This window comes from Astatotilapia calliptera, chromosome 15, assembly GCF_964374335.1.
Source record: "Astatotilapia calliptera chromosome 15, fAstCal68.1, whole genome shotgun sequence".
NCBI classification, from domain to species: domain Eukaryota; kingdom Metazoa; phylum Chordata; class Actinopteri; order Cichliformes; family Cichlidae; genus Astatotilapia; species Astatotilapia calliptera.
Window position 1 is genome coordinate 38,448,136 of NC_137436.1, and position 16,125 is coordinate 38,464,260.

A 16,125-nucleotide genomic window follows, 5' to 3' on the forward strand; every position below is an offset into this window, starting at 1 on the left:
TCCTCTGGAAAGGGAGTTTTTCTTTCCAGCTGAGAGTGCTCATAGGGCAGTGGTTCCCAAACTTTTTTTGCTGGGCCCCCCTTTGTTTTACAAGAAAAATATCCCCCCCACGCATGCACACGCACAAACACATCCTCCAACCACACACGCCCATATTTTGCTCCATTGCGTTTTTTTCACACCTCAAACATTTAGTAAACAATTAAGCAAATACAAGTAACCTGCGATAAATTACAGGTAGTAAGAAAATAAACTACTAACTCTTTTACGCTGCGTCCGCACCTACACGGGTGATTTTGAAAACGCAGCCGTTTCGTTCACACGTAAACAGCGTTTCGAATCACCGAAAACGGAGATTTTTAAAAACCCCTTTTTTGGGTTTATGTGTGGACGAGGAATACAGAGTTCGTCATGCAACGTCAAAGGTATGTGCCCTTTTTCACGTCACGCTGTGCGCCACGTTATTGTTTACATGAGATGAATTGCAGAATGGCAGATAGTCAGATTAACAGTATTTTGTCTCTGTCTGCAGTGTTTACATGCTTACACACACACGCAGTTACTGTCCCTTCATTTAGAAAGGCAGAGGCGTCACGTGTGATTATTTTACGTGTAGTTGTTTTGTTCCTGTGTAATAATATTCAACATTGCTGTCAATACATTTTTCAAAAATATCTCTCTGTCCAAAATGGGTTTAAAAACATAAACAGCTGTGGGATCCTGTTTGTCCGTGATTTGAACCGAGGGAACAAATCCTGGCAGGATCAGCCTGATATTATCCCGCTGTAACTTTACTGTATAAAGCGCTAACATCTCCAAAATGTCAGGAGTAGAAAATCAAGAATGTGGGATACTGTTTGTCCGTGATTTAAACAGCCCAGCGCTGCTCCCTACACAGGGAAAACCAATCCTGCAGGGAGACCTACCTCAGCACTTGTGAAGGTGAAGCCAAAGGGAAGATTTGCTTCACCAGATTTTCTAGTCTTTGGCTTAGAATGAAGTTGGTTTGGAAACATATTCAGCGATGCTTCATCTCCTGCTTTGCATTTGTGTGGGAGCCCCGTGCTGGCTACTCCTTTTCCTTTTCTCCTTTTCATGCCCCCCCCTTCAATGGCTCTGCGCCCCCCACTTTGGGAAGGTCTGTCATAGGGGATCATAGGGCCTTACCTCTAATATACTAGCTCACAGCTATGTGGATGGAGATTTTAGCATTGTGTGTTTTCCCATTAAGCCGTCAAGAGATGCTTAATCCATCTACTTGTTGCAGTTAACAAACATGACTTGATTTTAAAGGTCACCTAATGCCTGCCTATGTGCAAGGCTCACTGATCTGCAAACGTGCCACTGAGCCTTTTCCAGGAAGTCTGCGGTCTGCTCGCCTGTGGGGAAATGAAGAGCCGCCGCTGGAGACGTTACCCTCTATAAAAACACCATGTGAACAAACGCTAAGAAGGCCAAGAGCCATCAACGCTGCCAGGGACTGAACCTGTGAAGATATTCATGTTAACAAGTCACCAGGACCAGTGGTGACTGAAGACTTATTTTGTTGAAACAAGTGGAAAACGCCAGTAGAGTGAGTCATTCAGTTCCAATGCAAAAAATCCCCCAAAGTGTTGAATTAAGCAATAGGCTGTGATTGCTTCTCTTCTATCTGACACTTTAATGAAAATAACAACTGACTATTGAGGCTGCTTCTTTGAGCTGTTTTTCCTTTCCATCACATCACTTTTGAGCTTTTGCTGTGGAACAAGAGGACGATGAACAGGAAAGAAGCAGCAGCATCATCAGGGTGCTCAAATATCTGATCGCTCAGTCACATGGTAGCAACACGGTGCATTTAGGCATGGTTAAGATGAGCTCCTGAAGTTTAAACTGAGCATCCGAATGGGAAAGGCTTGCTCGTCTGATGGGATTTTTACACACAACCATCTCCAGGGTTTACAGAGCACAGTCTGAAAAAGAGAAAACATCCTGTTCTCTGAGTGAGAATGCCTTGTTGATACCAGAGGTCTTAGGAGAATGACCAGATTGCTTCAAGCTGACAGGAAGGCAACTGTAACGTATCCACTCAAATCAGCTGAGATCTGCAGAAGAGCATCTCCAAATGCACAGAAATGGTCTACAGCAGCAGAAGACCACGCCTGGTGGTACTCCTGTTAGCTAAGGATGGGAATCTGTGGCTAAAATTTACACAGACTAACTAAAGTAGAATGTTAGAAGATTTCTGCTGTGATATTTAGATGGTAGTTTCAGAACGTGGTGCAAACAACTTTAAAGTACAGTATGGATCTATCTTGCCTTGTATCAAAGGCTTCTGGTGCATGATCTGAAATCTGCAGCGACTGTGTGATGCTATGGAGCAAAATCTCTGAGAAATGTCTGCAGCACCTTGTTGAATCTATGCTACAAATACACAGCATCAAGGCGTACCTGATAAAGTATCCAATGTGCAACAGACAGATCTGTGAGTGTGGACACTGGGATCAAGTCTTCAGATGTTTAATGTCTTGTTGCGCTCTTAAATTATAACAATTTCTTTGTGTGCATTGTTTCCACTGGGACGTCCCAGTGGAAACAATGCACACAAAGAAATTGTTCTACTTAAGTTTTTCTAGTGACTTGATTTCAGTCTGCGGTGACTGTTGCAACACTTCGGCTCCACCTCTGGTTTATAAAATCTCTGGGAAACAGACCAGAAAAATAAGAAGCATGAGGCTGGAAAAGTCACGTAGATCGCATTTATTCTTTTGTGTTTCTGAACAGTGAAGCTGCCTGGAAGGATAAAATGTTTGAGAGATGCGTCTTGGCAGCCTCTGAGAAAAGAAAGCTTCTCAAACTGAAGTAGGATGAAGGAAAGCCATCGTTCCGCCAGAAATACTTCAGTGCTGCACAGAACAATTGTGGTCTCCAAATCCTCAGGCATGAGCACTAAATGTTTACTCCACCCGTGCTCACACTGAACAGACGGGGGGTTCAGGTTTCATATTTTGGAGCGGCCTTGTGCTGAGAATCCAAACAGTCCTGCCTGTATTCCCTAAATGCTGATGATGAATGGGCAGACGGCATGAATAGGCTCAGTGTTATAAGCACATGGTCATACCGCGAAATCCTCCACCGCCTCTGAATGACCAAAGGGGGGCAGGGGGTGGATGGGTGAGGAGGAGGTGGTGGTGTCTGAGGTGTGTGCAGTGATGTGCTGTACCATGCACCACCCTCACCGGCCTGCAGGTCTGCGCTCCACTCTCCAGAGCTTGTGCTTGTTTAGGTTATGTCTCCACAGCCTGCGTTCCCAGAGTGAGCTGACCCGGCTGCCTCCGCTCGATTTTTTTCCTTCCTATTATGTTCAGTTCAGTTTTCTTTTTTATCCTGAGTGAAGCTTCCCCAGAGACGGCACAGTGAGCAGTCGGGCTTTCCAGCAGCTGGGGAATACGAGCCGCCTGCTGCTGCTAGCGCAGCACCACCATCACCGTCAGGTCTGGTATCCAGCTGTTCTGACACCCAGAGGACAGCTGCAGGGAACTCAGGGGTGCAAGGGTGCTCAGCCTGTGAGTGTTTAGGCAGTGGGAGGAAAGAGGCCAGATACTCATTGAATTCCCAAAAGCAGCTGGGAGCAAAGTAACCAAGCTCTTCCCAGTAAACAGGTACTGGTGCGGATATTTAAACAAGATTCACTGCAAGAAAAATCCAAAATCAGGACCTTAATGAATCCATGCTTCTTGTACTGTCTTTGCAGTAAATCCCGAGCCATTGGAGAGCAACATCACAGTACATTTATTGTTTAATCCATTAGATTAAAGACCAATCCATGAAAAAGGGTCGAGGCCTGTTGATTCTGTAAACATATAAACACACACACTGTGATGTGTCTGCTTCCCTGATATCAGAGTATTTGTTGGGAGGAAAGCCCGTGTTACGAGTGGGGGTAACCCCACCTCAGCAGATCAGGATCCAGAGCTTCATGCAGTTCTCATCAGCTGTGGAAAGTGTGCTCGGAGAGGGTGATTAATCAGTGAAGTGTTGCTCAGGGATGAAATGCAGAGCCGAGACTTGCTACTTGTCCTGCCCAGCTGTTGCTGACGGTTTCCAGCCATGTTGGAGAGCATTGTATAACTCTTGAAACTGTTTTGACATGAGTCACCTATTGGGGTCCAGCAGGGCCAAACGAGTATCAACACGGTAAACTTTAGTGGATCGGGCATGGCACGTGACAACGAGACCCAGAACTTGCTGTACCCACACGGGTAGCCTGTGCAGCAACCTGTTAATTTGCTCAGTCGGTCTTTCTGCGCTGAGTCGTGGTTCATGCCAACTGCACTTCTTACACAAGATTTCTTGTAAACTCCAGCACTCTAGCACTTAGGTGAGCTCTTATCAAGCACGGCCTGTTTCTGTAGCTGACACTGAAAAATGATGCAATTTTGTGAAATTGCTCAACTGCACATATGGTGCTATGAAAGCCTTTCATAATTTCTTAGTTTTTTTGCATATTTGTCACACATCCATGCTTCACATTATCAAACAGGGTTTAATATTACACAAAGATAATCTGATTAAATACAAATGTACTGAGTAAAAATGATGATGTCAGTTACTCACTACAGCCTGTACATACTTATAGTTATAGAATATTCACAACATACTTCATACCGTGTACATTATAACATACCATAATAGACCCATTTCTGTAATATACTCACATATCTATATTATTGCTAATATATATTGTAATATATCTATATCACTAAAGCACTTCTGGATGGATGCAAACTGCATTTCGTTGCCCTCTACCTGTGCATGTGCAATGACAATAAAGTTGAATTCTATTCTATTCTATTCTATTAAAGAGGAATGAACCATTCGGAGGTGGACTTGCTGGTGTGTTGTGGATCACAATCCTGCTGCAGTGTGCTTGAGTTTCAGGGCTCAAACAGACTGTCAGGATTTTCTGTCAGAGAGCAAAATTCATGGTTACATCAGTTATGGCACGTCGTCCTAAAGCAGCAAAGCAGCACGAGACCATCACGCTACTACATCCATGGGCCTTTTCTGAAATGCTGTGTTAGTTTTATGCTGGGACTTTATGATGAGACTCAGACCTTCCAAAACACCAACTTTTGTCTCATCAGTCCACAGAATATTTCCCCCAAAGTCTTGGGAGATCATCGAGGTATTTTTGTGGCAAATATGAGACAAACCTTTGTCCTTTTTTTTGGTCAGCAGTAGGGATGGGTATCGTTTAGGTTTTATCCGATACCGGTGCCAAATCGGTACTTTTGAAACGGTGCCGGTGCTCAAACGGTGCTCAAACCGGTGCTTAAAGAATGGAGAACACAAAATTGGTCCAAAAACCTCTCATGTTCAGCTGGTTTTTTGTAAAAAGATAACAATGTTAGCCTTTTCTGCAGCTATGGGGCATATATGGCATCACTCTTGGCTGGAAGCAGTGCTTAAACAATGGAAAAAACACAAACTTTGTCCAAAACCTCTCATGTTTAACTGTTTTCCACTTTTTCTTTGGTCATTTTAGCCTTTTTAGCCAGGGTGAAGGGAGCATCTGCCATCAAACAAGAAGACAGCCGCATGTAGCTATGATGATGTTTGTTAGTTCACTTTACATGCATTAATGTAATAACGTGGTTAGCCTACTCAACGTAAATTAGCTACTCACGCAGAGAAGAACGGCTGCTGCATCATCATCCGTCATCATTTCTGCTACACTGGCAGGGCTAGGGGCCAGGACTCTCCTCTTCGGGTTTTTTGGGGGATGTTGCTAACTCCGGGTCAGATAACAGGCAACCCACGCACAGTAGATGCGCTCGGTGTGAGGTCTTGCAGCAAGCTATCAAGTACGGCGCATTTCTCGGCTTTTAACAAAACGCTATGCGTCGCCAGGTGTTTCATCGGATTCGAGGTGTTACCTCCTTTGACAGTATCACAGTATCAGCTTAAAGCACTTGTTGCTGCTGAGTTTGCATCTTTTGCTGTGAAGTACAGCCAGACTTTTGACCGCTTCGCCTTGGGCATTTTTAATCTGTAGCTCTGCATAAAAGAACGCACGTACCTGGCCCCGCCTACTATCCTCGGAAACGTAAAATGATTGGCTAGAAGTGTATCACAGCTCAGGAAAAAAAGCACCGAAATAAAGCACCGAAATGTGCGCTGCTTTTCGGTCTGGTTACTACCGTTTATGTCAGAACTGGTGCCATGGACACCGGTACCCATCCCTAGTCAGCAGTGGTTTTCTCCTTGGATTTCTCCCACGGACGCCATTTTTGCCCATTTTCTCTTTTGTAGTTGAATAATGAACTCTGACCTTAACAGAGGAGGGGTGAAACAAAGTACAAATACTTTGTTACCGGTGAACATCCAGGGAGTGGACATTGAGATATTGGACTCTTATAGGTACCTGGGTGTTCACCTGAATAATAAACTGGACTGTAGCCACAACACTGATGCTCTTTACAGGAAGGGTCAGAGCAGACTCCACCTGCTGAGGCGACTGAGCGTTTCTAAAGACTTTCTATGACTCTATGGTGGCATCTGTCATTTTTTACAGTGTTGTATGTTGGAGCAGCAGTTTATCGGCAGCTGAGAGGAAGAGGTTAGATAAACTCATCAGGAAGACCAGCTCTGTTCTGGGATGCACCCTGGACCCAGTGCAGGTGGTGGGAGACAGAAGGACTCTGGCCAAAACAACTCCTCTGATGGACAGAGTCTCCCACCACATGCATGTAAATGTTGCTGAACTGCAGAGCTCCTTCAGTGACAGACTGCTGCATCCTCGATGCATGAAGGAGCGTTTCTGCAGGTCCTTCCTCCCTGCAGCTGTCAGACTGTACAATCAGAACTGCTCCCAACAAACATAGATGTTTACATCAGCGTTGCAACTTGCACTAATCAACCGAACAACTACTACTATTATAACTTGCACATTACTTTTCTCAGTTTATATATGCTAACTTATTGGAAGTTACACGTTTACTTTTTAATGCACAGGTACAATACACAATCTGTACTTTTCTGATTATTCTAAATATTCTTAACTATTTAAACATTTTTCAGTGTCCTGCTCTGTTTGCACACTACACCCTGGGTTTACCACTTATCTGTACTTTCATTTTAATAACTGTACAGTAGTCTGATTTGGTAACTAATGTCCATGATGTAAAAATTGTGTGTGTTTCTGTCCTGTGTCCTGTTCTGTTTGTATATATGTTTGTATATATATGTGTGTGTTTTTTGCTGCTGTTAGAACCAAATTTCCCCTTGATTATCCCTATAATAATCCCTATAGATCATTAGATTATTCTATTCTATTCTATTCGATTTGTTACTGTACTTAAGTACAATTTTCAGGTATCTGTACTTTACTTGAGTATTTATTTTTGTGACTCACTACATTTTTAAATAAATATCTGAACTTCGTGTACATGTAAGTCCTATTTTTAAAAGTCAGATATTTGTCGGTTGTCGTTTGCCCCGCTTTGTTACCTCAACTGCAACTCCCTTTACCTGGGCCTCCAATCTGCCCTTCATAAACTACAACAGCGGCACGCCTTTTAACTGGTACTAGAAGGTTTGATTCCATCACCCCGATACTTGCTGACTGGCTGCCCATCAAATATCGGATTGATTTTAAGATTTTATTGCTTACATTCAAAATCGTAAATAATGTTGCGCCGTGCTATTTAACTGAACTTCTCAGCCTGTAACTTCCAGGAGAGCATTTCGACCATCGAGTCAAATGCTCTTGGTGCAACCTCGGTCCCGGCTGAAAATCGTACCTTTGCCATTGCTGCACCGAACCTCTGGAACAGTCTCCCAGCTGATATTCGCTCATCGGGATTGATTCAGTCTTTTAAAACACGATTGAAAACATATTTAATTGATCTTGCATTTTAGATTAGTTAGTGATTTATCGCATGTACACGTTGTACTTTTATTGCATTTGTATGTAATTTTAAAGCTACTGGGTTTGTTGATATTTCTGCGTTGATTTTACCTAACCTTTACACTAGGTGTGAAATATTTCTTTTAACACGGGTTAATTAGTGCTTTGTTTTGTCTGGAAATGTATCTGTACCAATATTTAATTTAATTTCATATTTTATTATTGAGAAGCACTTTGGAGTACCTCTGGTCTTTTAAATGTGCTATATAAATAAAGTATTGATCTGCACATGATGTGAAGTAATTTTTTTTATTCATGTGCTGCAAAACAAACTGAGGTATGCTAACTTTGTATTATTACTTAGAGTAGATTTTAGAACCTGTACTTTTTCACTTTTACTTGAGTAAAGAAGGGGAATCAGTACTTCACCTGTTACTGGAGTATTTTTAACACTAGTATCTGTACTTCTACTTTAGCACATAAGGTCTGTGCTTGGGATTGAGACCTGCAGTTCTTTAGGATTTGTTCTGGGTTATTTTGTGACTTCCTGATTGTGTCGTTGATGCACTCTTGGAGTAATTTAGGCTGGACACCCCCGGGAAGGTTCACCACTATTCCAAGTTTTTCCATTTGTAGATAATATCTCTCATTGTGGTTTGCTGGAGTCCTAAAGCATCAGAAATGGCTTTGTGGCTTTGTTTCTTTAGATTGTGGCATGATGTGTTACTTTTTGATGTGTTGTAGTTTTTTGCTACTGTGCTGCTACTACTGCACATTCTACTGCACATTCACCCAGTGTATATACTATATATATATATATATATATATATATATATATATATATATATATATATATATATATATATATATATATATATATATATATATATATATATATAATATGTGTGTGTGTTCCTCCTCTACACCCCCCCCCCCCCCCCCCAATTTTTGCACATGTCGAGGAGCGTGTCAGGCTACATTTCACTGTGTGTTATACTTGTATAACTATGCATGTGACAAATAAAGAACCTTGAACCTTGAACCTTGAAATAAAACGATCATTTAAATTTTTTAAAGATGTTTTATAAGTAAATATGACAAATATGGAAAAAAAAAATCAGGAAGGGGGCAAATACTGCATTATGGCATTGTAGCTTTTTACTGTTCCAAAATGTATTTAATTTAAAGCCAAAAAATGTAATTAATGAATTCAATGTAATCATCAAAGTCAAACAAAAGTAGTAATCTGAAGAATGAATCATAAACAAAGTATTTGGTTGAAATAAGGAAGGGAACAAAGTAGAAATATTGCAATATTAAAAAACCCCGGCACAATCATTAACAGAGACACAAACAACACATCAATATGGACAACATGGCTGAACTGAACAACAACCAGGTGGAGAACGCTGCTCATGTCATTGCAAAGCAGTTGTGTTTTTGGCATTCATGTGCTGTCAGTCTAACACATACCGTTACTTTATACGGTTCACGTTTACAATTTGCAGATCAGTGCATACTTCAGACGCAGTTCTTTAATGTCCAAAGTTAAATCCTTTGCAAAAATTTCCCGTTCACTGATGATTTTTGTTTTAAAAAAGAATTAAACCTTCAAATCAGAGATATTTATGATCAGTTAGGTGACAGAATTTAATTTCCTCGTTGATTAATTGATGACTGGCTGCTTCTGGCTTAATTTTTAAACCCTAGCATTGATTTACAATTTTCCCTTTTCTCTTCAAACCGACATTAGGCAATGGAATAAATAAGCAGGCACAACACAGTTACACTGTTTATGAAAGCCAGCTGCGATTATCATTGTTGGAGGTCTTTCGCTTGCACCATCAGAGATAGAAGGACATTTATGAGCTGCAGGCCGCTGAGGCCAAAATCCACAACATCCCAGGTTTGTCCAGTGTGAACATCCGGAACGCCATCATGGACCACCGGCACATCACTCGCTGGCCATTTAGTCCAGCCAAGAACTGTGTGGTACCTCGGTCCCGTCCGCTCACAGACCAGACCGACGAGCTCTCTCCGGTGGGTCTGCTTGTTTGCTTTAACAGCTTGCTAACCCTGCATCCTTTCATCAGCAGTCACCATCGCTGCATCCACAGACGATGACTTCATGCTCAGTCAGCTCACTCTTCTCCTCTTCCTCAGCAGCTGGTTTACCAGTTCGCTGACAGACATTAACTTGGACTGCATGAATGGGGATCACTTTTTCCTTGTATGGTTCTTTGTAGTTGTACTCATCGAGGAATTCAGAGCTCCAGACTTTATTCCACACTTTCCCAGAGGTCAGAGGAAATTTTTGTTGTTGTTGTTTTGTAAGCACAAAGCCAAAGGTTTGAGCCTCACAATGACTGGTTTTAGTTTCAAGTAAAAGAAATATAATGATAAGTACAGCCCAGTTTAAGTTTAAGACCACTCGAAAAATAGCAAAAAAATCTTATTTTGCATGGTTGGATCTTAACAAGGTTCCAAGTCGAGCTTCAACAAGAAATGGGAGTGAGACAAAACATTTTTTGAGCATGCAATTTATTGAAAATGTTCCCTTTTTAAATGTAGTCGGGTTGTTGAACTGCACGCCATCGCTGCTGAGGTAGGACGCAGAAAGAGTTACTTGGAATTTCTTACATGATCTTAAAGGGTTATGGAACAAAAACGTCAAGTGGAAGACCCAAAAAAATTTCACCAGCACTGAGCCGTCAAGACGATCCTCGACCCAAATTAAGGCCGTTACTGGTGCTGACTGCAGCCCCGCAACCATCGTCTTCAAAGGCCTCGTCTCCTTGAACGCCACAGAACCGACCGTTTGGACAAGAGAGCACCAAACATGTGACATTGAAAGGTGGAAGAAAGTTTTATTCTTTGATGAGAAAAAATGTAACCTTGATGGTCCTGATGGTTTCCAACGTTACTGACAGGACAAGCAGATCCCACCTGAGGTGTTTTCTATGCTCCACAGTGGAGGGGGCACCATGGTGGTCTGGGGTCCTTTTTCCTTCAGTGGAACAATGGAGCTTCAGGAGGTGCAGGGGGGGTCAAACAGGCCCTCGTCTGTGTGGTAGCGACTGGGTTTTTCACCAGGACAGCGCTACAGTACACAATGCCTGCAGGACAAAGGACTTCTTCCAGGAGAATAACATCACTCTTTTGGACCATCCCGCATGTTCCCCTGATCTAAATCCAATTCACCACTTGGAGAAATGTTCCCACTGCCGCAACGAATTTTTAAAGTGATCTACAATAACGGAGGAGCTGTTCATTACTGAGTTCATGTTTGGAACTTTGATTTCTGTTTTGGGGGCTTTACAGGGTTTTTTTGAGGCGTGGTCCTAAAATTTTGATCAGCTGTCAAACAGCTTGTTTCAGTTTAAGCTTGTTTTCAATAAATTGCATAATCATGTTTTTATGTCTCACTCCCTTTTCTTCTTGTTGCATGTTGAAGCTCTACTTGGAATCTTGTTAAGATCCAAACATGCAAAATATGTTTGTTTTTTGTGCCATTTTTCAAGTGTCTTAAACTTTTTTATTTATTTATTTAAGTGGAGAGAACAAACAATGTTCTCCTTCTCACACTGTAATTACACAGCAGTGTTAGAGCTGTATTATAGAGTGTATAACCTCCCATTCTTAGCTTGCAGTTTTTGAATATCTTGTATATTTTTTTTCAATTATTAAGTATTACACCTGTACACCTGTAATACCTGCCAGGGGCGATTCTAGAATCAGAGCTTTGGGGCTGCTGAAGCACCTGATACCTGCTAATATCTCATAAACATTAGAGTTAATAGTAAATGAATCTATCTGTATCTCTATTGCGACACTTGTTTTTATACTTCTGCTGCATGCTATGACAAATCAATTTCCCCTCTGGGATTAATAGAATTTCTCTGATCTGATGTGAATACAATGTAAGACGGGAGGTTTGAATACTTTATAATACAGCCTGCACCTCCTAATTATAATGTGGGAAGAAGAAAATGATTTGCCTTTTTTCAAAATCCCTCAGAGGCCTTCATAAACTAAAACTAAAATCATGATATAATATTTTTAATTTTCAGACGCAGAATGATTGTGAAGAGTCACTCGAAGAAGCGTCACATAAACATCTGTGTTTTGCCTTCGTTTTTATTAAATAAATGATGGCATGTTTTGTAGTTCTTCTGAGGCTGCCCTTACCTTATTTGAAGATCTGCTAATGTCCTGATGAGAGCGTGGGCTTTGTGTCCCTCACAGCAGGCATGTTTTCATGCTTTTTACTGACTTCCAGCACTTTGAAAACAGGAATATTTCCATCGGGAACAGCTAACGATGACGGGAAGCTTCAGAGTATTCCCGTGTAGGTGAGAAAATGATTTGAATCGGCTGTTAGATTTTAAGGGAAAGAACCTGAGGAATGAGGAGGAAGTGCCTGCATCAAAGAAAAAGTATGAGAAGAATGAAGTGTGGCGTTGAAGAGGGGCATATGTTCCATCCACAAACTGACATAAATCTCATCCCACCTGTGCTTCACCAGGACATACGGGAAGTGAACGCAGCAGCAGACCTCATCTCGTCTTTGCTGTAAAAAAAAGAGGTTGGGGGTGGAAAAGTGGGGGAAGAGTGTGCAGTGTGACTAATCGTTCTCTCCTTGTACCGCATCTTCAGGAACGCCATCCTCTAATAGAAAGCTGTGGATGTGATGGAGCAGGTCGAGCTCTGCATCCAACTCGCATGCTGAGCGATGGCAATGATGGATTTGGTGGTTAAGGTCAAAGTTAGACCTCAGTGCGAGGAAAGATTGAGAAACCGTGTGGAAACTTGTTAAACAGCCTCCTGTGACAAAGTATCTGGGAATGTGAGAGGAGGAACTGATTAGACTAAATGTCTCGCCAGAATGTACATAGGCTCTGATGGGAGTGGACAAGCAGCAAATCATATCTGGATACACTTTTCCCCCTCCACCAGTCTTACACACTCCGAGTCAAAAGAGTGGATTTCCAACAAGACTTCATGCAGAAAACGACTGCCTGCGCTATCATTTCCCAGAGGATTCCCAAACCACTTTCCACACAAAGCTTCATTTACCAAACACAATCACACTGGTGAAACTGGACAGTTAAAGATCACAAACTTGATCTGTGTTAGAGAACAAAAGGAACCTTAAAATTAAATATAAACTCAGTGGCCTCTTTATTAAGTACACAGTGTTAGCACTCTTCAGACCTGCCTCACAGACTCAACGTGGAGCTGGAAACTTTGTCGGCTGCACATCCCAAAGGTGCTCGATTGCATTGATATCTGGTGACTGTGGAGGCCATTAGTGTAAAAGATACACTGTGACAATAAAGGGATGGGCAGCCACAGGTCTCAGGTGGGTTGTGGCATTTAGTTGCTACCACTGGGCCAAAACGTGTCATCTGAATTTTGCAGTCCTCAGATCAGTTCCCAGTCTTCTGTTGTCCCATTTTGGTGAACCTGTGTGAACTGTAGCCTCAGTTTCCTGTTCTTAGCTGACAGGACAGTGGCACGTGGCATGGTCTTCTGCTGCTGTAGACTCAGAGATGCCCTTCTGCATATTTTGGTTGTAATGAGTGGTTATTTGAGTTACTCTTGCCTTCCCAGCTGACCTCTGGCATCAACAAGGCAGAGAACTGCCGCTCACTGGATGTTTTCTCTTTTTCAGATGGTTCTCTGTAAACACTAGAGATGGCTGCGTGGGAAAATCCCAGTAGATTCAGACCAGCCATGTTTACAATCATTTAAATCTCATTTCTTCCCCACTGTGATGCTCAGTTTGAGCTTCAGCAGGTCATCTTGACCATGTCTACATTCCTAAACTGCAGTACTGCCACATGATTGGCTGATTAGATATATGGATCAACAATCAGCTGCACATTTGTACCTAATAGTGTTTTCTCTAGTCTCGAGTCTGCCTAGGAAGACAGCTGCACAAACTGGAAGTTTTTTATTTAATGGTTTTTGGTTGATGTATTCAATATGAAGAACAACACGGGTGAAAAATAAGTGTTTGATGAAAAAGGAATGAAATGCGATGACTTGTCATTGAGTGAGCGCTGCTGTCTGTTGTTTCCGGGGTTCCCAAAAAACAATAATAACTTGTAGTTAAGAGAAAATGGCTCTCTAAACTCTGACAGTTTAAAAAAAACTAAACAAAACCTCAGACACAAAGCTCCACCCACCTGCTGCTCAAACCTTCTGTTTGTGAGGGGCAGCCAATAAGAAAAATGTTTGCTTAAAGGGAGAGGAGCTAACACAGCTTGTTTCAGCGGCTGCACTGAGGCAGAGTATAAATAATGATTATTCTGAACTGTGAATCGTGTAAAGCTACTTTAGCAGAGTCCAAGAATAAACACGTGAGGCTGAAAATGTCTAACAGATGTTTGTTCTACATTTCTATTTCAGCCATCTGAATGAGATTTCCTGAGGGAATATAATTAAAGGACTCTGTACTTGATTGATGGTGCATCTTGTCTCCAAGTCTCTGGGCTGTGGAAAGGAACGGATTTTCAACACACGACTCTGATATCCTGCTGTTCCTGTGTCAGCGGAGCATTCCTGAGGTTAGCAGCTGATCCGTGGATCAGTGCGATTGTTACGGATGTTTAGGGACACACAAAATTTCAGGTTTGTCAAACAATCAAGCAGTTACACTGATTTAATTTAAAACAAACAAAAAAATAAACCCAACGAAAAAGTGTTATTAGGCGACATAAACCAGTGGGGCAACACTTTATAATACGGCGCATGACTAAGGGCATTACTAGCCAAGACTTCAATGTATTTTATTTGAAAGTACATGTGAAAGTATTACATTAGAATACTATAAGTAATTCTAAGTACTGCGTGACATCCTGGTAATTTCTTACATTGTAAGTACGCTGTACTTCTTGGGTGTGGGCCATATTATGGAGTGTCCTAATCTTGCCTAATTTCCAGGTATTTTACAGGAAAGGTGACAAATTATACTGCAAGTAATTGTAAGTTACTGTAAGTATGTATGGCGTAACACATTTTAAGTAGTGCATAATTACCTGGTGATTTTGTGGAAGAACAATATTTCTCCATTCTACATTGTAAGTATGCTGTATGTTTTGGGGCGGGGCTATATTATGAAGTGACTTGACCATGATTTTTTACATCGTTATTTAATAGTCGATGATGTGCATGGTGGGTTTTCTTTTATTCAGTTGTCCTTTCTTACTTACACTGTACTTAAATATTTCCCTGAAAATACCCAGAGGTTAGACAGGGTCCAGCCACTCCATAACACAGCCCACACCTTAAAGGTACAGCATGCTAAAAAGATAAGATGAAGTATTGTTGGTTTTTCTGCTACATTGCCAGGAAACTATACAGTACTTAAATTTAATGACAATTTCCTGTAAGAACCTGACTTGTTACCTCCTTATTCTAGTGTACAACCTTTAAATATTTGTATCTAAATAGAATTATCTCGCAATTTCAAATAAAATGAACTGAAATTCAATATAATAACAGGGGAATTACACCCTTAGTCGCAGCCGTATTATAAAGTTTTACCCAAATATGTTTAATACATCAACAGATTGAGCTAAAATTCTCTTTTCAATGCTGCTGCAAAACTGATTGTTGCAGGTTTTGAAAGCTTTGTGGACTGAATGTCACTGACTCATAACTGGACTGCTGCATATTTTGTACTCACAGCAGCACAGCAGTCCTACTTTCCACACACACACTTTTAAAAAGAACCAAATGAGGTTCATAAATTTATGCACTTGATTATGGACATTTTTAGAAGCAGCGACTACCTCCTCTCACATCACATGCCCTGCAGATTTATCAATTACTCATAGCGATTTTCACCGAGGCAGTAAATGCTCAACACAGTGTAAATCAGAGCTGCATGAATCCGTGTTTGTTTGAGTGTAGAGCGAGTCTGACGAGGTCACTGATCACTCAAACTTTTCTGTGCTTGTAACTGATCCTGTGACAAACATAGTCTGACTTACAGTTTTGCCTTCCCTGCTAAACACTATCACACAAAATAAGGCAGCAGCTAATTTTTTCCTGAAAGCACACTTCCTCACCCCCAGCTCGCGTTTACCATTTGCACAGCAGACAGACTGTAGCAGCAGCTGCTGAGTGCACAAAATGTAAACCAGTTTTAATGTATGGGATTAGCAAGTCCCTAGACCCAAGCCCCGAGTGAAATACAGGCTCAAATAAACACACGCGCTCCAGCA